The following is a 22,619-nucleotide window of genomic DNA, read 5'->3' on the forward strand; positions in this document are numbered from 1 at the left end:
AAAGGCAGGTAACATGCAACATATCTGGACCAATATTACTATTATAAATATTGAAATTTTAATGTAGTGTTAACTGGCATAAGATATTCTTCTTCTTTCCTTTTAATCTCTTTTTCTCGTAGCCCTTAAGAAGTCAGCTATATGACTGACTGTATATATAACCTGTATGTATACACCAGGTTATATGCTCTGTCTGAAGCTTTCTTGAGCATCTGCAATAAGGTGGTGTTACAGCTCTTCGAATACTGTAGTCAGTCCCTAGTATATTTAGCTGTCTAGTGAAGATAAGTTAGAGTTCATGGGTGAGTAGCACAATGGTGTCCATACATCACGGCTGAAGCCAAAATAGCCCAACAAATAGTAGCCATTTTCAGAGTTTCAAAACAATGTCATGTTTTTTTGTATTTTGTACAATGTACATTGTAAAATTTGTACAATGCTTTTGTAATGTTAGCACATGTTCTGTGATCGGCTGTATCCACATCAGAGTGTATCGTTGGGTAGGAGGAAGCACATGCTTGTTTTCATTAGGCTTTGAAATGGTTTGTTCCTGACGTGCTGTCAGGTTTTAATACAATGAAAAAGTATTAGTCAGCTGTCCCGGAACACACTGATCTCTTAGGTGATAACAGGACATCTGGAGGGAGAATATCTGAGCAAGGGGCAGGTGCTATTTGGCTGATGCAGCAGGATTTTACTAGTCAATAGAAACCTTGACACACTTTCCTCCTGGGCTGCTGGGTTACAGCCTTGCTGCTGGATACCACCAGATAACATCACTCTTGGCTGTAACTGGAGATAACAGAAAGAAATCTGTTTGATAAAATCCAGGAGGAACTCGGTGCATGAAGGGGAGGGGAACATATGACCAACTAGGTGACTTTAACAACAGTTCTTTAAAACCAAAAGCTTCATAAAGGAGGGAGGCGTGATTATCACTTTCTCTCAATCTGTAATATTCAAAGCCATGTAATGAATTGCTTGATATTTTTCACTGAGTACACATTCATGCACTCCTGGAATTATTTTTATGACTTTTCTTAAAAAAACCCCACTCTTTAATAGCTGTGGTTTTCTAAAGAAAATCATACTGAAAATTGAATTGACAGGTCTTCATTCTGTTCCTGAAGTCATCACCCATGTTCCAGAGGGAATTTCTACAGTTTGGCCAAACATTAGACATTAAATATTTAATGCAGAAGAGAAGCAATTCAGAAATACTTGGAAATGGCCTTGTACCTTATAGCAATTATGATCTCCCTGAGCTACCCTTAAACAAAGAGCTTTGTTCTTTTAAAGCAATTACCAGAAATTAAAAAAAAAAAACAAGAGAAAAAAACAACACAACACACAGAGCAAACCTTCTAATGCCAGTAAACTTCAAAAGGGCACACTTTCCTCCAGAAAGTGGTTTCTGTCATAGGCACTATATGAGTGGCTGATTATCCTACATGTGATTCATGTTACAAAAGGAATAGCCCTTACTCAAGCAGTTTTCTTGAACTTAGAAAGGACATTTTTCTCTCTTATAAGCAGTAACCCAGGAAAAATAAAAAAATACCTTAGCATCATTTGTTTCTTCTCAAGTGGAAAACATTGTAGGTGGTTTTGCTGTCCATTGGATATGTATCTTGTACCTTGTTTAAATGCTGTGACTTGAACAGTGATGTTTATGTTTGCATATGCAAAAAAGCTGAGAGAGGTATAGGCAAGGCCAGCTTAGGTGTTTTTCTTATTTTCTGTTCCTCCTATTCTGTATGCTATGGACTACATTTTTGAGCCTGTAGCGTTTTAGAGCTTGACAACATTGACTGGAATACAAGTACTCTAAAGCCTTTTTTTAAATGTCAATAACTTTCAAGGACAGAGAAGCACTAGGTATGTGATTAATTTCCTAAGAGTTTCTTTACACTCCAAAGTTAACACAGAAGAAGGTTCTGTGCTGAGTTGGCTGAAGGTTAGTAGGGCGTTGGTGATAAGACAGTTGCAGGCAGTACATCTAGTTAGTTGGTGTAATCATCCCATGAAGGTGAATAATAGCTCAGCACAATTCCAAAGCAAGTGAAATCCGTAGTTTCCTCAAGCTAGGACAAACAGAATCATAGACTCATAGAATAGTTAGGGTTGGAAAGAACCTTAAGATCATTTAGTTCCCACACCCCTGCCATGGGCCCGGACACCTCACACTAAACCATGTCACCCAAGGCTCTCTCCAAACTGGCCTTGAACACCACCACGGATGGAGCACTCACAACCTCCCTGGGCAACCCATTCCAGTGCCTCACCACCCTTACAGTAAAAAATTTCTTCCTTATATCCAATCTAAACTTCCCCTGTTTAAGTTTTAACCCATTACCCCTTCTCCTGTCACTACAGTCCCTAATGAAGAGTCCCTCCCCAGCATCCCTATAGCCCCCCTTCAGATACTGGAAGGTTGCTATGAGGTCTCCACGCAGCCTTCTCTTCTCCAGGCTGAACAGCCCCAACTTTCTCAGCCTGTCTTCATACAGGAGGTGCTCCAGTCCCCTGATCATCCTTGTGGCCCTCCTCTGGACTTGTTCCAACAGTTCCATGTCCTTTTTACATTGAGGACACCAGAACTGCACACAATACTCCAGGGGAGGTCTCACAAGAGCCGAGCAGAGGGGCAGGATCACCTCCTTTGACCTGCTGGTCATTCTCTTTTTGATGAAGCCCAGGATACGGTTGGCTTTCTGGGCTGCTAGCGCACACTGAAGCTGGCTCATGTTAAATTTCTCATCAACCAACATCCCCAGGTCCTTCTCTGCAGGGCTGCTCTGAATCTCTTCTCTGCCCAACCTGTAGCTGTTCCTGGGATTGCTCTGACCCAGGTGTAGGACCTTGCACTTCTCATGGTTAAACTTCATAAGGTTGGCATCAGCCCACCTCACAAGTGTGTCAAAGTCCCTCTGGATGGCATTCCTTCCCTCCAGTGTATCAGCCAAACCGCACAGCTTGGTGTCATCGGCAAACTTGCTGAGGGCACACTCAATTCCACTGTCCATGTCAGTGACAAAGATGTTGAACAAGACCGGTCCCAACACTGATCCCTGAGGGACACCACTCATTACTGGTCTCCAGCTGGACATTGAGCCATTGACCACAACTCTTTGCGTGCAGCCATCCAGTCAGTTCTTTATCCACCAAGTGGTCCATCCATCAAATTGATGTCTCTCCAATTTAGAGACAAGGATGTCATGTGGGACAGTGTCGAACGCTTTGCAAAGTCCAGGTAGATGACATCAACTGCTCTACCCCTGTCCATCAGTTCCGTAGCCCCATCGTAGAAGGCCACCAGATTGGTCAGGCAGGATTTCCCCTTAGTGAAGCCATGCTGGCTGTCACCAGGCATCTTGTTCATTTTCATGTGCCTTAGCGTGCCTTCCAGGAGAATCTACTACAAGATTTTGCCAGGCACAGAGGTGAGACTGACTGGTCTGTAATTCCCTGGGTCATCCATTTTCCCCTTCTTGAAAATGGGGGTTATATTTCCCTTTTTCCAGTCTTCAGGAACTTCACCTGACTGCCATGATTTTTCAAGTATGATGGACAGTGGCTTAGCAACTTCATTTGCCAGCTCCTTCAGGACCTGAGGATGGATTTCATCAGGTCCCATGGACTTGTGCACGTTCAGGTTCTTAAGATGGTCTCGAACCAGATCCTCTCCTACAGTGGGCACAAGGTCTTCTTTCTCACAGTTCCTGTGTCTGCCTTCCAAGACTTGGGTGGTGTGGTCAGAGCATCAGGCACTTTATTGAAGTATAAGCTGTTCAACCATATGGAGCATGAGGCTCACAGGCCTGTGACTGCAGATATATTGGGTTATCAGCTATTGCGCTACAGATACTTAGACTCAGTTTCTTCTCTGGTAATAACCAGTTTTTTCTCAGGCAGACCATGGTCTTAATTTCTGAATGATGCAAACACTGCTGGACATTTTTTAAAGCACCAAGCACTTTGCACGTTAAAATTTTTAGTGCTCATATTCTGCCAGTGCATATCACCCTTTGGATCTGTTTTTGCTTCCTAGGAACTTGTTTCTCACCTCTTGTTTTTGGCATTTTCTGGGAGCAATCTAGGAGTATCAAGTATCTCCTGCATCCAGTCATGAATATCGTCTCGGTTTCTCTCTTGGTGTTCATTTCTTCAAGAACAAACATTAGTCCATGCAGTTCTGTCAGACCCCTTTCCAACCTTCTTCCTTTTGATGCTGTTTCACCTGTCACTCAAATCCCCCATGTACCTTCTCCTCTTGTTACACAAGGAAATCAACAAAGTTTGCTGTAGCTGCAGAATATACAGAGCAAGCTTTGGCATATTCACACCATCACTGAACCCAGGAGGCCAGGCCACAAATAGGGTAGGAAGCTGTTCTTTGATATGTACTGTGTGATATAGAATAAAACCAGAAGCCTGGCCTGAAACATTTATGAGCTTAGACTAAGACAAGTGTCACCTGGCGTTTAGAGAAATGGAAAGGTTTGTTTTATTCAAATCTTGATGTTTCTGAAGTTACATTCTATTGACATTTCATATGCATCTAAAATGTTGTGTTATTGAGAGCCAGAAAGATCAACTCTACTTTATGCAGGGATGGATGGGTTGTTATTCAGGTTTGCTAAATAATCTTGTTCATTGTTTCATTGTAAAAAAGTTATTCGTTTTGAAATTATTTGGATCAGGCTTATATAACCAAGCATAAATCATTATGTAGAAGGATTAACTTTAACAGTATTGATAGTGCAATTCTGAATTCAATCCTTATATGACAGCATTATCTCCATATTGTTATCATTGTCACATGTTGTCTACCCTGCTTAGTGCTCTCTCTCATTTCTTTGAAGATGAGATACATGTTCTACAATTAGAGTTGAATGTCAGGCATGCTGATAAGAGATATACATAATCATATAGAGAACAGAAGAAAAGATAGAGACAAAAGTGAGGAAAAGCCAGGCATAAAAAAAAGAGACATGTTGTGAGACTATGCAATTGATTGCAGAGGAAACCCATCTTCTCCTTCACCATTATGATCTCTTAGCCTGGATTTTGTAGGGTGGCTTAGTGGACTGAAATTAAATTGTCTTTGCTTCTTTGAGAGTAAGGAAGAAACTGACTGGAGCAGTGACTTTACCTGTAAAATAGACTCATCCACCTTCTGGGGATTTAGTAAAGGGAAACTGTATTGATTATGACATTTACAGTCAGAATGCTCCTTAAGACTTCAACACTGACAGTTTACCTGTAAGTGACTACCAAACTACATTCTGCTTAAAATCGTCTGTAGGAAGATAGCAGTATTATTATTGTGTATACACCTTCCTGCATCAGAACCAAGGGCTCATCTTACCATTGCAAGGTAAACTGGAGAGAGACTGTAAACTTCAAAAGTAATAGGTATTCCTGAGCAATACCCTTTTTAAATGAGCCCTATGAAATATTACACTATTCATGTTGCGAAAAGGTATGATAACATTATTGGAACGGCTGAGCTGTGATGCAATTGTTCTCACACTGTATAGATACGCTATTATGCAAGTTGTATATGAACCCAAAAGGGAGACAGTCAATGCAAATTAAGAAAACAGAAACAAATGAAGAGCTTTCCAAAAAGCATTTCAGTGGTATTCACAGAGAACTTTTCCAAGAAATGCTGGCTTGTTACTTCTGTGAGGGAGCAATAGTACCTTCCCATAGAATGTTGCTGGCACAGCATTAATATATCCTGATCTTGTAATGGTATGTACAGTATATTACATCTTCATTTTTAAAAACTGTTATGCCTACTGAGGGAAAGGGTCAGGACAAGTGAAAAATGACATATTGGTGATTTTCTAGTATACCTGTAAGCATGCTTTGAAGCAAAGCACTTATACACTTGCATCCTTTTCTTATAATAAAAATGAAAACATTTCTACTTTAAACTTGCCAGAAAAAATGTGGAGAGCAAGTGCTCTCATCAGTTTAAAATCTGAAGTATCACATTTGTGATATATCCCAGTGCTCATGGCAGGAAATGTAAGACCAGGTCATTGATCTATAAAAGTAACAGTTAACTTCCTCAGGTAGAAGAGAGTGGGTTTCTTGGAGTGGATGAAAGGAAGATGCTTGGTCTGGGTCTGAGAGAGATGGAGTTAATTTTCTTCATAGCAGCACATATGGTGGTGTGTTTTGGACCTGCGGTAACACACCAGTGCTCTGACTATTGCTGAGCATTATGCAGCATCAAGGCTTTTTCTTTTTCCCACTTTGCTCCTCTAGGGAATAGGCTGGGGATGGGAAAGTAGTTGAGAGGGGACATACCTGGGACAGCTGACCCCAACTGACTAAAGCGCTGTTCTATGCCATATAACATAATGCTCAACAATAAAATCTTAGAGGAGGAGGCTTTATGGGAGGTAGCCATTGTTTTGAGACTGGCTGAGCACTGGTCTAGTTGTGGGAGGTCTTGAGTGATTGATTGTCTTTGCCTAATATTTCTCTCCCTGTCTCTTTCTTTTTCTTATTAAACTGTCCTTATCTTGCCCCATAAGTTTTCATTGCTTTTGGTGTTGCTGTTCTCTCCCCTGACCTGCTGGGTGTCTGAAGTATTATTAAAAGCAGCTGTACTCCCTCTATGATCTTAAATGTCCTGAATGTGAAAAAGGAGCCTTCCAGGAGACAACACTTTTGTCTTTGTGCAGAAGATGAAATTTGTCAGGAGCATTGTATGTCGGTAACTGTCAGTTACTGAACTGAATAAAACCTTTCAGGTATGGATAGGCTGTATGTGTTCCTTTCAGAAATGAGTTTTATTAGGCAGTTTCCCTACTGCCTTGCTAGCTCTCACTTGTGAATTTCAGCTTGTCTAACTGTATGCATGACATATTCCATTTACACTGGCCCTGGAGCCATCTTTGTAACTGGAATATCAACTCAGATTCCCAGGGTGGATTACAACATGCCTGTCACACGTTTTTAGTGTTCTTACTTTCCCATAGCCGAGAAGTGGGTGCATCATGGTGCTTTGTTTTGTCATATGTACAATGTCAGAAGGGCAAGAAGGAGGACCCGGGTAATTATAGACCAGTCAGCCTTACCTCCATCCCTGGAAAGGTGATGGAACGACTTATTCTTGACACCATCTCTAGACATATCAAGGATGAGGGGGTCATTAAGAGCAGCCAACATGACTTTAGCAAGGCAAAGTCATGTTTGACCAACGTTATAGCCTTCTATGAGCAAGTAGCTAGGTGGATGGATGATGGTAGAGCGGTAGATGTGGTTTCAGTAAGGCATTTGATACTGTCTTCCACAGCATCCTCATAGATAAGCTAAGGAAGTGTGGGCTTGATGATCAGGTAGTGAGGTGGATCAAGAACTGGTTGGAAGGAAGAAGGCAGAGAGTTGTGGTCAATGGGGCAGAATCTAGCTGGAGATCTGTGACTAGTGGAGTCCCTCAGGGGTCGGTGCTGGGACCAGTGCTGTTTAATCAATGACCTGGATGAGGGAACTGAGTGTACCCTCAGCAAGTTTGCTGATGATACTAAACTGAGAGGAGTGGCTGACACGCCAGAGGGCTGTGTTGCCATTCAGAGAGACCTGGACAGGCTGGAGAGTTGGGAGGGGAGAAACTCAATGAAATTCAACAAGGGCAAGTGTAGAGTCTTGCATCTGGGGAAGAACAACCCCATGTACCAGTACAGGTTGGGGGCTGACCTGCTGGACAGTAGTGAAGGGGAAAGGGACCTGGGGGTCCTGGTGGATAGGAGGATGGCCATGAGCCAGCAATGTGCCCTTGTGGCCAAGAAGGCCAATGGCATCCTAGGGTGCATTAGAAAGGGTGTGGTTAGTAGGTCAAGAGAGGTTCTCCTCCCCCTCTGCTCTGCCTTGGTGAGGCCGCATCTGGAATATTGTGTCCAGTTCTGGGCCCCATAGTTCAGGAAGGACAGGGAATTGCTTGAAAGAGTCCAGCGGAGAGCCACAGAGATGATTAAGGGAATGGAACATCTCCCTTATGAGGAGAGGCTGAGGGAGCTGGGACTCTTTAGCTTGGAGAAGAGGAGACTGAGGGGTGACCTCATCAATGTTTACAAATATGTAAAGGGTGAGTGTCAGGATGATGGAGCTAGGTTTTTTTCAGTGATGTCCAGTGGTAGGACAAGGGGCAATGGGTGTAAACTGGAGCATAGGAGGTTCCATGTGAACATCAGGAAAAATTTCTTTACTGTGAGAGTGACAGAGCACTGGGACAGGGGGGTTGTGGAGTCTCCTACGTTGGAGATACTCAAGGCCCGCCTGGACAAGTTCCTGTGTGATGTACTCTAGGTTACCCTGCTCTTGCAGGAGGGTTGGACTAGATGATCTTTTGAGGTCCCTTCCACCCTTGGGATTCTGTGATTCTGCGATATTTCAAGATATAGGCTATGTCCAGCTCTGTACTTGCTTTATGTATATTATTCAGAATTATTCAGTATATGATTCAGCTTGCCAAATTGCTGAAGACAATTAGCTGTCCAAAAAGCCTATCTCAAAAAAACCCAGGGAAAGGAAAGTTAAATAAGTTATTATAAGATCATATGCAACCTTTTAAGACTCTGTTGTGGATCAGCTTCGAACTAAAGCCAATTAAATCCTTTTTTTTTTTTTTTTTTTTAATGTGGAGTTACTGGACCTGTCATGGTAAATTTAACCCTGAATTTGTTAATATTTTATGGTCAAATTCTCAGCATTAGGTTGGATTTCTTTATGACTTTAACATCACACTGAATCATAGTTCTGTCATTTTTGGACCCCTGAACCTGGGACTTCTGTTCTATAGCAAAAATGAGGCAATACTCATTATACCACTGTTTAAACAAAAATATTTTTAAGAGAGCCATTAAAAAAGTGAACTTCTTTTACAGAAAAAGCTATCAAACAGTATATATGTTATAAAGAAGCAGAAATATTTCATGGTGCCTGCATGTTCCATATGTAATAATCTGGCTTTTCAGAAAAAACCACACAACCACTGAAGTTTTTTATGTTTAAATTACTATGTTCCGTGAATACTAGAAATAAGTTTTCTAATAACATTTTCACTACCCCATTTTGACTCAACCATGGTGAGCTTTAACACTTTTGCTATATTTTAAAATCAGAAAATCAAACAAACCCCTTATTTAATTTGCATTTTGCCACTGAGTCCCAATTCTGGAAAGCACATTAACCTGCATTCTGTGCCATGCCTGTCATCAGAGTACTTATACTTTAACTCAGTTCTAGTCACAAGTTTTTTGTAGATTATCTAACAGGAGTTTTTCAGATACTGTGTAACAAACAGCCTTGTTTCTGGCATTAAGCACATAATCCATGAAAAGAATTACTTGGGTATGGAACTGGATAAATGGACTTTGTGTGGAAGGTAAAACAAATGTGATATTAATAAACATAAAGTATCGTTTGTTGTCCAATGTTTGAGGTATTCTGGGAACATAAATACTATTTCATATTTGCAAAGTACAAACATAATTCAGCATGCCAGCAGAGTGCCCAGCATGTCCAAGTTCTTTATTTACCCTTGATGCAGTATGTAACAGTAAGACAGTTGCAACCTCAAAACCAGAAGTGAATTTGGTTTTGATCTTCAAATTCAAATTTTCCAATTGACAGTGTCATTTTGGATAGAAAGCTACTTGCTGACTAACAGAACCTTGTCCTCTGTGAGAAACAGATCACTCCTCCTCCCACAGGAGCTGTCATGGCTCACCTGGACTGATGTATCTAATGCTCCCTGATGCAACTGGCCAGAACCAAACTTTCACTGTAGTGCTTTCTCTTTGCACACTTTCCATGTCCAATTATCAATCCTGTCCTGAAGCAAACCTTATGTTTTTGAAATTCTTCAGTGAGATTTCCTTTTCTATTTACATCTGAAGATTACCAGACAATGAATTACCTTGCTGCCTTCTGTGTTATATCTAGGAATGGTCAGTTAGTGTTTGGCCAAAGACTATTCCAACTAGTTCATGTTCCACCATAAACTCTGAAGCTTATACTTTTGGTCTTCAAATTTAATGTTCCTCAATTTAACACAAAATAAAAAGTAGTATTTTATTAACATATTCTTTATGAGGTCTGCCTCTGAAATGACTATGGTCTGTGGGAAAAGCTGAATTGCTTAAGATGTTGCCCCAGTCCTTTCAGCAGCTTGCCTGAAATGGATTTTTTCTACTCATATAAAGCCCCAGAAACAAGGGGTGTTACTCTGATAACATTCAGTAACGTCCAGTTTCCTCTTATGCCTGTGACTCTGTACCTGGCCTGTACAAAGGCCTGTTCCTATATTCTGAAAACTTATAAAGACTCTTTGTTAGGAAGAAATAAAGGTAACGATAGTCAAAATAGTGTAAGTAATATGTGAAGATAATTATGGCGAATGTCTGCATCTATAAAATATACACCAATAATGAAAACATCTCCTGACTTCATACAAAACATTTGTTACTTTTATTTTAACATTAGGATTTCAGTCCTCTTATTTTTAGCAAATTTAATGTTCATTTGTCTGTTGAAAGAACTTTTTTTGCATCCTTTAGAACTGTCCATGATTTAACATTTGAATCCAAACTAACCTCTGTGAATGTGCTCGTTACTTTGCTAAAGTACAGAACCTGAACAGGCAGAATTTCAAGAACTTGGCAACGATCAGGATAATGGTGGGTGTTAGAAGGAAAAAATCTGCTCCCCTTGAAGCTGATGGTATAACAGAACACACCAAACAAGACAATTCTGTTATGGGAAACAGAGTTTGGAATGACCTCTTTATCTGACAAAGACATTTTATAAGCTTGTGTAAATATGTGCTGGTGAGAAGGACTTGCAAGTTGTGAGAGACTGATCTGAAATCAGACTCCACTGTCCATTGTCTCAATGATTGGTACAAGAAGTTGAGATAGGACTCCACTGCCCATTATCTCAGAGATGGGTGGGAGGAGTTGAGGTAAGACTCTTCCATCCATTGCTTAGAAGAAAGGAGTGAGGAGCTGAATTGGGACTCCACCATCCATTGCCTGAGGGATGAATGAGAAAGAGCTGATAAGAGTCTTCCATCCATTACCTGGAGGACCGGTGTGAGGAATTGCTGTCCATTATCCCAAGAATTGCTGCAGACACCTGTGTGTGTGCAGATGTGCACCTGGCCACAAGACCAGAAAAACTGGTACTCCAGGAAGAACATAGGTACTATCCCCAACTCATGATAAAAGGGGAAGTAAAACATCACCAAAATGGGTACCTTCAAGGGGACTCCAGAAGGACACTTTCACGAGGACACCCACCGCCGATGGACTCCTGGAGGACACTCTGCTCTGATACCACGAGTCTATGAACCCTGAAGGACTCCCACCACCACCGACGACTACAACGATCCCTGGGACACCACTGGATCCACAGTGGTGACTATCTCCCTCTCTGCGCCCTGAATTCTTGCTTCATTTTCTACCTTTTCTCCAATCTGTCATATCGCTATCCCCTTTATTACAACAATTTTCCTTTTTTATAATAACTAACTGTCTTTTTTGCAATTTGTAATAAACAAACTGTCCGGTTACAGTACTTGACTTCGTTTGTGTTTTAATTTCACTCTTGGGATCACAAATTGAAACAGGGTCCAGCAATGGGGTTTTTCTCCAATCAGATCCTGACACAAGTCTGTTGGCCTTGTCACATTTTATCTCAGCTCATGTTATGTTGGAGCATCCCTTGATCTCAGTTTAGTGAAATGTCTTTCCTATAATATTAGTGCCTCATAATCATACTATCCAGTCATGCTTAATGAGCTTTGAAGAATGTTAAGGATTCATCATTGTCCACCTATCAGGGGTAGAAACATTTTCTGGGACAGTAGAAATTTTAAGGAGCTATTTCCTGTAATCCTTAGTAATCTTTTTTTTTCAAAGCTGAAGAGCCCTCATATCATTTTGTATGAAAATTCTCCTATTCACATTCACATCCTATTCACCAAGCTTTCTCTCTATTTTTACTTACATTTTACTTACATTATGTGCTTCCTTAGAGCAATTGTGACTCGTGTTCAAGAAGTGGATACACTTGTTTTCTCAGTGGCATAAGGAGGTTTTCTGTTTCCGTTTCTAATAGTCTCTTAAATGATCTTGAGCAGTGCTGAGCAGGGTGATGCGGTTTTCAGTTTACTCCTAAATTTCTATTCCTGAGTCATAGTAATAATTTAGAACCTTTCATCTTTATCTATTTAGAAATACTTTTTCTCATGTGCAATACTTTGCAATTATCAACACTGAATTCCACCTTCCTTTTTATCTCTAGCCTCTCAGTACAATGAGAGCTTCTGCAGTCCATCACAGTCAGTTTTTGACTATCCTGAGTAAGTTTGTATCAATCACTGGGAAACTGTGTCACTTTCCTATTCATCTTGTTCAAGGCATTCAGCAAAACTGAACCCTAAATATAGGAAAAACCTCTTTGTAATTGAACACCAAACTATTTTTGGTCAAGACCATTTATTGTTGAATCTACAACTTATTGGAAGTCAGCTGTTTTGGAATACAGAGATACAGAAAGTATCAGAGAGTATACTCAGATCCTTTCCCTTCCTGGATCTTTTCGACTATGGGAGCAGAACTGGAACAGGGTATGTCTGCTGATCGGGAAATGCACTGAGATTTCTCTTACAGGCTTAGATTCTAATTTCATTTCTAATTTGGAATGCCTCCCAGTGCTCTGCAAGGCCTGTGTAAATGACTAGAAGGTAAGTCTTTAAAATAATAAACCAAATTAGATATTTAATAGTCCAAGATGTTAACTTTGAAACGATGACTGTGATTTCTCCTTAGAGGCATTGCATGGGAGATTGTCTGCATCACAATGAGAAGGAAATTGCTAAGGATACTCAGTGCATTCCTGGAAGCTTTAATGAATACTTAGCTGACTTTACCTTCAAACTGGACCAAACCAGTCTCTGCAGGAGCCCTTCACCCAGATAATTAATGATTTGTAGCTGTGGCTGGAATACAGTGAATATGTTTCATAGCTGAGGAAGGCCACAGAGGTGTCTGTCATGAGACTGTGATTTTTGTTCCTGCAGCATCCTCATTCCAGGCAAGTTTTGTTATTTGGGTGTTTTGTTTGCCGTTTTTTGTCTTGTTTTATTTTGTTTTGTTCTTTTTTTAAAGGCAAGTCTCTTCCCTAAGGCATAATTTGCACACCAAGCAAAGACCAAGTCTGATGGTGTATTCAAGCCAATCTGCATAATCATGTATGCTGTAGTTGAACATGTCCTCCTGATCTGAATCATGGGCAGCGAAAATCAATGACACCTCAGAGATCGGAACTCCCAAGTTCCCAGCTCTCAGCCGTGTGCTTGTGTTGTTCAGCCAGTCATCAAATTGTACAAGGAGATCTGGAACTCATGGTTTTGTGTACGACACAGTGATGAATTTGTGAGACAGAAAGGAGGTCTACATTAGGGCTTTTGTAGCATAAATGTACTTTTCAGGCAAACAAGAAGACTGGCCCTTTACTATGTTATGGGTTACACTGTGGAGTGATCTGAAATCAACCAGCTGGATTGCTTTTGAATGCAGCTAAACTAGAAGGTATGTTTCAGAAATGAATGTAACATGTTCCAGCTATTAATAATTGCTTAGTTGTTTTATCTGATGTAAAATCCCTGAAATATATATAGAGTAGTGTTGAGTACTCAGCACCAGCTATCTCACATTACAGATCTGTTTCTGTTACGCTGCACTACTTATATAGACATACTCCTGCTCAAAAGTTTACAGGAGCTGTTATGGAACTGGTCTATTGTACAAGTATATTTCTGGCTTTTACGGTAATTTGAAGAGAACAGAGAGAAGTTAGGACTGATTTTAACAGAAATGTATCAATTTGCATAGACTGCTTTCTCAATAAAATGGACTACTTCTGGACACTTGCTACAGATATGCACTAGAATTCCTCTTTAGAGTAGATAAAGACACTATAACTATTGTTAAAAATGTCAATGAGTTAAGTCTGAAATAAGATGGAAGGTCAGTGAAAGTCATGTCTCTGGTCACTGACACTTTATATTCTTTCTCTTTCCTCCTCCCCCCAACCCTACCTTTCTTATTATCTACTTTTTGAAATACATTCAAAATGTATTTTTAAATTTAGCTTTGAAGGACTGTGAAATATGATTTTGGTAGTTGACTCAGCCACATGTTTCCTCTGTGACTTGGTCACTCATCTGTGAAATAAGAATGTTTCTTTATAAAGGTGTCATGAAGATAAATTAATTTAATTTATTGTAAAGCTATCAGATGTAGAGCCCCTGGGTAGGCTGTTCCACTCATCTTCTACATCTTCACTAGCAGATCTGTTTTTTCTATTGATTTTCCTCTACTAATATTAAACAGCTACCTTTTCTGTGTCTGACAGTATAGCTTACCATAGCTCAAATAATGTCAAAATTTATCTTGTTTATTCATATGCCAGGTGGCCTTGTATATCTTGTACCATTTCATTCTGTGTGGATGTTGCTTTAATAAGTTTCTATTTTCTTTGCTGTCTGCCTGAATTTCTTTAATGAAATGACATGTCTGACACAATTGACATGTTGTCCTTGGCTGATCAATGAATCTGAGGACTAGAGATATAATTGAGATATTATAATAATAAGAGAGATATAATGTATAATACACTAAGGACTGGATTTTCCAGTTGAAGGCCTCACTTTGCATCCAAGTGTTTTTCTGAATGCTTCACATACTCTGAACTACACAGAACAGACTTTTCCTAGTCTTGCTTTTTACTGGGCTCATTGATATGGTTAGAGTCTACTTTGCAGATGGCTGAATCAGCAAAACTGGAAGTACAGCAAACTACATAGACCTTGAGTTCGTTTTGCCACCAGAGAAGTCATAAAGTGCTGTTTTGTCTCCTGTCAGAATGGCAGTTTGAAATCTGCATTTTGACTGTTTTGAGGCTGACGCCGGTATGTATGCTAGCTTCACCTCCCTTCACCAGCCCAAAAGAAGCTGCAGATTGTCTTTGTGTGAAACAAAAGCAAGAAAGCACCATAAGCAGGTTCTGTAGGAAGATTCTGTGTAAGCAATAGGAAGGTGACAGGAAAAGGGGAAGGTGAAGTGTAAAGCAATTTCAAACAGATAATTTAGCACCTTTATGGGGGTATATAACCGTGTGTACCAGGACACTGTAGCAAAAGAAATGTCTGCGGAGATTGAGAACAGAATAAACCCAACTCCTTCCCTCCCAAATGAGATGCAGAAACAAACCCATATTTCCTGTATTTAATGTTTAAGGTTTCTCTCAATGTTTATTTGGTAACTTAATTTTATTTTTCACACCTATTTTTAGCACCTATTAAGTCACACTTAGTCGCTTGGTATTAACAAGTTATGTTGCAAATAAGTCAGCTATTTGCTAATAGGACTCCAAATTGATCACTGTGTTTGTTAAGTCTCACATTTTTATATTAAGCTAAATACTACTATAAAGAAAATGAGGGTATTTTTAGTTTCTAGAACTAAGAACATTTTTAAAGCAAAGAAAAACTGAAATGGAAAAGTAAAACACTTATATAGTTGAAAATATTTCGTATATTTAGAACTATATGTATTTGCAGAGTTCTAGGTCTACACTTCTTCCATAGTTTCTTTGGAATATTTTATGGTTGTGTTATCTGCCTCCCACAATAGATATTTTGGGACTTCAGCTGTCATCTAGAGTAAGTTATGCAAGCATTTATGCAACAGCTTCCCTTTACTTGCACTGAATAGTGCAACAATGAATCACTCAACAGTGTATGCTTCAGCAATCTGAAGACTCAAAACTGTAAATCAGTTCCTAGAAGCTCTGATGTGGGCCCAAATTTTTTAAAAGAAAGATTATACTTTATTGTCTTTTCAGTGACTTCTGTCTCTCAAATGTTATGTGTCTGAGCTCCGAGCTGTATTTTACTGCCAGGGTTGCCCTCTTGCCTACTGGGGTTGCTGTATTTCTTCAGACATCCTAAAAATGAAAAGCCTTAGTTTTCCAGGTGTGCCCCCTCTCAGCCTGGGACATCTTGCAGGATGTCAGCGGCTGCTGGAAGGGACTCAATTCTCCAAGGGGGGACCATATTCTGGGCTGATAAAGTCAAGAACAGACACAATTCTTGAAGCAAGTGTCCCCCTCCTCATTGTCTGTTTTTTATGTCTCTGGTAAACTGTACCCTATGTTTGTTTTAGGATTGTTTCCTAGTTGTTCCAGTCAGTGTAATTATCCTAAATTTACGTTTTCCCTGGCAACCTTCCAGTTAGCCAGCCCTGACCTGTTGTGTGAGCTCTCAGACACACCTCAGTCCAATTTCTTGTATTTTTGGAATATGCTCTACAAGGGTTTAGAGGAATGAAATGGCCCTTCGGGATCCTGTGTCTTATTCTAGGCTGGGATAAACCTGCCCAGAAGCTCCTATTTTGGAGGCAGGCTGAATGTTAAACGAAGAACTCAAGACCTATTTAATTCCTAAAGAAAAAGAGAGGCAAAGGAGGGAGGCTATCTGCCCATAACTGCTCCTGTCTTTCTGTGCCTCATTTACTGAAGAAGCATGGGGTGCTCAGATGTGAAAGTGAGGGAGCTGTTATGACTCCTCTGGTGGCCTTGGCTTTTTGCTTTCTCTCAGGTGTGAGTGAGCATGGCATGCAGTTGTGAGGATGGATTTTGTAAGAGGCTGTTGCAAAGCTGTCTCTAGATCTAATCAAACTTGGATCGCATTCCAGAAGAGATCTCAAAAGCTGGCAGTGCTCAACATACGTTAAGCCTTTGGCAGAGGTTTTCAGAAAAAGGACTGGCTCTCCTGCTGCTGGGAAGGCAAAATCTATGCTCTGATAAATGTCATGAAAGATGAGCATCTGCAAGCAAGGAGGAGGTTATCCTTCATCTTCTGAAGGGAAACAAAGTCTTATGGAAGATAAATCAACACTATATCAAAATCTTATAGCACACTTTTTCATTTGAGTGAGGACACAGACACTTCTTGCAGTTGTGTACCTACTTCTTCCATGTTTTAACAGGTTCAGAAAAGTACTTGGGGACTACTAGGACTGTGGAAAAGTGGCAGCCTGAAATAAAAATCTCTATATGGGATGACATGATAATACTCCATCTGTGATGCCCAACTAGACAGAATATGGATCTTTGCTTGCAAAAACTAAGTAGGAAAAAACACCAATGGCATTTCATACTAAACAGGGTTAGGTTAAAAATTTAAGTTCTGTAGTCTGACACACAAACATCAAAAATCTAGTTGCAAAATGCTGTTCAAAAACTCTTTTTCTGTTTTGTTTTGCTTCTGTTCATTTTTTTACTTCAGTTAACCATGCTGTTAACAAGGGTAAGCTTTACATCCAGAAGACCGTAGTAGACAGGATCTCTGAGACAGAAAAAACTATGTCTAGTAAATTTGAAATTATAACTCTTATGTAATACTAGTGACTACTGAGAATGTGGCCATAGTAAAAGAATGTGGCTGTAACAGTTCACTTTGTATATTTTAAAGTGGATTGTGCTTTTCTGGTACTAAATCAGAAATTTCAAATAGTTTTCTTTTATGATATGGAAGCATAAAACTGTTTCTGGACTAGCCAGCAAGAAACTGTATTCTCAGAGGATGCTTAGCTTTCTATATAGCACAAATCGCTATAGATCTTATCCATCTAGACTGTGAAATATGACCAGTTTTCCCAAAGAGATATAAAAGTAAAAATAAAAGTAGGGAATAAAGCAAGGAATATTGTGCATTGATTACTTTGTGTTTACTTCTCTTCAGCCATGCTCAGACAGTGTTGACTGTAAAAGTCATAAACAGATACTTGAAAAATCCCTGTGTTACATATGAAAGCAAAACAAAGAGCTCTTTCACTTACAGTGTTTTCAAATAAGTTTTAAAAGCAATAGGCTTTTCTGTATTGACATTATGAGTTTTATTTTCAAAGCAGAGTCCCCAAAGAATTGTGAAACTCTCACAGTAGCTTACCTTCCATAAAGCTTTAAATGTTTTTTTTTCTCAGGCGTATACTTTCTACTGGGAAGTCCTTGTGGTTTAGCAGAGGCATAATCTGGCATCTGTGAAGTTTTTTGGGTTTCTTAGCCAAGCTTTTAAAGGTATAGAGTATTAGCTCTATTCCACTGCTCACACTTCTGCTTTAAGAAGGAGCCATCCCTCTGAAACACAGTAGAGTTTACTGTTGTCTCCTTTATCCCATTGTTTCCTAAGAGAAAAATGACATCTGTCAGGAATACATTTTAGCCTTAATAATGGATACTTCAGATGTACAGAGATTCTGTACTAAAACACTGTTTTTCATAACACAGTAAAAGGAGTATAATTCCTCTAGCAAAGACTGTTTACCTCCCTGCAGAGTATATAGGCTCTAGTCTTGACTGCCATCTAAAAATTATGTAGTATTGCTGATATACAGTTCTGTTTTGTATACTCACACATTATTTCCTGTTGGATCAAATGACACACAGAGAAGTGGATAGTTGCATTATAGATATTTGCTGTAAGCAAAATCTTATTTTAGAGTTGGGAAGACCTCCTTCCTCAGCAGTCCCTCAGTTTTACTTGTACGTATTTTAGGCAGAAAACATATAAAAATGGGAATTAAGAAATTTTGTATGTGCTCAATAAAACACAGTATAACATTTCATTGTAGAGACTGCTGATTTTCTACAATGAGGAAGCTAATACTGTAGAGCAGGATGCCCTTTCAGATGTTATATGCTGCATGAATAAGATATTTAATGCAGAATAAACAATGCAGGAAGGAACATGTTTGCTCACTTCTGATTGTGGAAGGCACACCAAATTCCATTAAAATAAACAGAGAAGAGATTATTTGATTATTTTGAGTCATCAAGGGATACTACAGAGAGATAACATTTAAAGTATATTTTCATGGCTGATTATCCTGTGATTTGTTTCCTTTACAAGATACTTGAACTACTACTGACATAAGAATATCTAGCACTATTAATTTTTCTGTAAAGGGTTCAAGAAGTAGTATTCAGGAAGTAGGATATAAAATTAATAGGAAATAATAGCAGAACCGTGTGGTTCACAGATCAAATAGATGTGATAAATATTTGAAGGTTTTTGTTATTATCTACTAAGGTTTAATATTCTGCAACCTAGCATTTGTATTTCTATACTCTCAAAAACTTCCACAAAGGCAAATCACCCATATAGCTGTATCAAAACCGTTATCTTGAAGCCACAATGCTTTTAAGCCATGGCTAGCAGGTTACATATTTTTGCTTCTCTCTAGTCCCCATGAATTACCCAATTTGCAGTTCTTAAGCCTTGTGTCTACAGCTGTATAGGTAATGGGCATATTTGGGGAGGGGGGTGGAGAAGAGAGTTTTCGGTTACAATGGTAAAATGGTAAAATGGTAAAATGAATTTTTGTGAATGATTTCTGGTTTGAATATTTGAATAAGACTGTATTTCAAATCTTCTTGGGGAAAGTAAATCAATAAAATATTTTCTTCAGTTTTAAGATTTCAACTGACATGAAACTTTTGCTGTGTATGTTAAAAAGAATCCTGTTGCAAGAGTGAACAATGTAAATACAGAAGTTTCAAAAACAGGTTTCAAAAAAGATCTTGGAAGCATTTACTTGGAAGCAACTACCTCATCACCACGATTTCCTTGGTTAAATAGTTGCTGCGTTCAATCTACACTTGTAAACAAAGCCACTTCAGCAGCTGTCCTTTAAATTCTAGGAGCAGTTTCAGTGCTATGAGAGGCTGTCTCACCAAAGTGCTCTTTAATTTTAGTGGAAACAGAGCAGTTTGTAGGAGGAAGATTTTTTAGCACTGTTAAATGTTTGTAAGTCAGTAGCCCTTCTGCTGCATGGGAGCTATGTGTGTCTTTGGTGGATGTCAGTCTCATTCCCACTAAGCATTTATTTGGTTAGATTTATTTGATTTATTAGATTTGTTTGATGTTTCTGTCATTGCCTCTGACAGAAAGTGTCATATTAGCTGAACACAGTCTCTTTTTCTGTTTTTCCCAGTGTTAGATAAAAATTTAAATGATGCATGCTCCTAGGCTGAAAGCTTGTTCAGCTGCTGGGCTGATGAGACTAGCTTGAGCTTTGTGATTTGTTATTTGATTTGCATGATTCACGGTCATACTTTATATTGTATTGATAAAACAAACATTTATTTCTTCTACGTTACCATTATGCACTTAAATATCGAGACATTATTGAATGCTTTCAGGTTTCCCTCAGTGACCCAGCAAATCGAAAGTCTGATAGTGTAATGATTCCAAACATTTGTATATGCCTCTTAATGCAGTTTAAAACATCCATGGTAAAATACAATGAAAGGAATTATACTTTTAAACCTTTTGGGCCCCAGGGCATATGGCTGGGCTGTGCAGGCATGCTTGCAGTAGCAGCCATGTAGCTGTGCTCTGGTGCTGGTGTCCTTCCATGGGGTCACTTTCCCTACCCCAGAGCTTTCACCCACAGCTAAAACTGTGCTCTTGTTTTTTAACTGTGCAATTAGATGCACACAGGCATGGCGTGATGTATAAAATATCCACTAACCATTTCAAAGAACTGTGTGGAGGCCGCAGGAAATGGAGGGGTGATCTCTGACTGTCTCTCCCTGGCTGCAGGAGTCTCTGCTTGGGTGCCACGCGCACCTCCTCTTCCTCCTCCTTTGGTGTGTGCAGGGCTGTTTCTCACATTTTTCCCCCTTATTCATTGCTCCTAGGCAGTGTTTAGCCCTTTTGTTGAATACATGTTCCAGAAGCCACCATCTTGTCTGAGGGGCTCCGCTGTGCCCTGCCGTGGGTCCGCTGGAGCCGGCCGGAGCCGGCTGGAACTAGCACAGGACAGCCTGGCCTCTCCTCACAGGGGCTGGCCATATAGCCTCCTGCTGCCAGGGCCTGGGCAGCTGTGCCCAGTACAAAAAAGTACAATAAACTGGTGAATGAAGATGCTATTCTGTGACCTGTAAGTAATATGACAGAAAAATTGCGTTCCTGAGCTGTCCTGGCAATCTGAACAGGTGGGAAGGATGGAGGCCAGTGATCTTTTGTGGTATCAGTGGCTATGGGTTCACTCTGACAGGGGTGACAGTTGAGTGTTGCTGATATTAATGAAGCAACAGTCTCATCAGCTTCAATGAGATAGATATTAAAAATCAGCTTGCTGTTTGAGCTAACAGACTGTGGGGTTTTTTGGTACTGTTTTGTTCAGCATCATGATTGAAAACCACCCTAAAGTAAAGTATATATATTTTAGCAGTAAAAGCTCTGCAGTAAATGTGTTTTACAAATGCTGCGAGATTTCCCCTTCCTGTTCAGGAATGAATACTGTCTTTTTATACTGATGGATCTTGTATATCCAAACCCAGGATATGGCACAAAACCATTAGTTTACTTTTGTTTGGAGTGAGACCTGAGCCGTACTTGTGCATGGGATAGTGCCGTGTTCTTTTGCTGGAATATAGGGTTGGGTTTTTTTTCCAGGGTTGGCATCTGCCTATTTAGCAGATCCTATTTAGCTTGTTCCTGCAGTAGCTGAGGAAGAACGAGCTAAACAGGACATGAACAAGAACAGCAAATAGACTAGGTAGTCTACAATGATAAGCTTAAAAAGAACTAGGGAAAAGTGAAATGTTATTACTATAACTATGACCAAAATATTCACATAGTGTGCTCATTGGTGCAGAAGTGATTGCGAGAAGCATGGAATGCGCTCAACAGTGGCTGGCACTGTTGTATCGTTCCTGCAATTTTAAATCATCATTCCTGATGCTGTAATATTTAGGGATGAGTGGGCTGGTTAAGACCACAAAAGCGCCTAACCTAAACATTTGAGGTTGGAAATCATTTGGTTAGCTTCCCAGCTCCACTCCCAGTTTTCATACACTCCAGCACTTCCCTGTTGGGACAAATCCAGAAGGAGAAATACCAAAATACCATGGGAGAGGCTGTTCTCTGAAGGTTGGTGGCTTCGTGCCAGTGACCTGTTAACCTAGCAGCCAGATGAGCCATGGTCATAGGTAATGCATCAGTACAGTCCACAATGCACACCTTGTTTTATGACTCTGCCTGTTTTTCCTACAGTGTGCAACTGTTGGGACTTTGAGATGGGGCTTTACTTAGAAAATATTCCAGAAATCCCAAATAGAAAAATAGGTACTTTAAAGTAATAAGTGTGATATTGGTTATTATAGAAAAATAGATTTGAAATCTAGAAAGAATGAAAGTTATCAGTCAGAATGCAAATATGTCTTGTCAGATGCAAACACTTGAGGTACCAAAACAAGTGTATCTCATTCTTCACTCACTTTTTGTTAAAGACACATGATAGAAAATCCAAGTATTTTCTTAGCTGTTTTGGGGGAGCTAGACCCTATAGAAGATGACTTAGAGACTGTTGTCCAATAATTCCTCATAAAGCAAATTCATAAATGAGCATTGGAACAAAGACAATTCTCAGAAGAACAGTTTCTTTTATAGGTTAGAAAGCAAAATACCACTGAAGTACCTTGCTTAATCCTGGATTTAGAAAAAGTAAACTAGAATAAAC

At 39.7% G+C, this 22,619-nt stretch overlaps 1 long non-coding RNA gene across 1 annotated transcript; it reads right to left on the minus strand.

Moving 5' to 3' along the window:
- Positions 1–321: 321 nt before the first annotated feature.
- Positions 322–20,803, minus strand: LOC130592850 (uncharacterized). The gene is made up of 3 exons (XR_008970683.1): positions 20,625–20,803; positions 18,041–18,275; positions 322–792 (listed from the first exon to the last, which is right to left on the minus strand). It is a non-coding gene; the product is annotated as an uncharacterized LOC130592850 (long non-coding RNA).
- Between the last annotated feature and the right edge of the window lie 1,816 nt (positions 20,804–22,619).

The sequence above is a fragment of the Pezoporus wallicus genome, unplaced genomic scaffold (assembly GCF_028554395.1).
Source record: "Pezoporus wallicus isolate ANWC-B61680 ecotype Strahan unplaced genomic scaffold, APGP_CSIRO_Pwel_v1 contig_227, whole genome shotgun sequence".
Lineage (NCBI taxonomy): Eukaryota > Metazoa > Chordata > Aves > Psittaciformes > Psittacidae > Pezoporus > Pezoporus wallicus.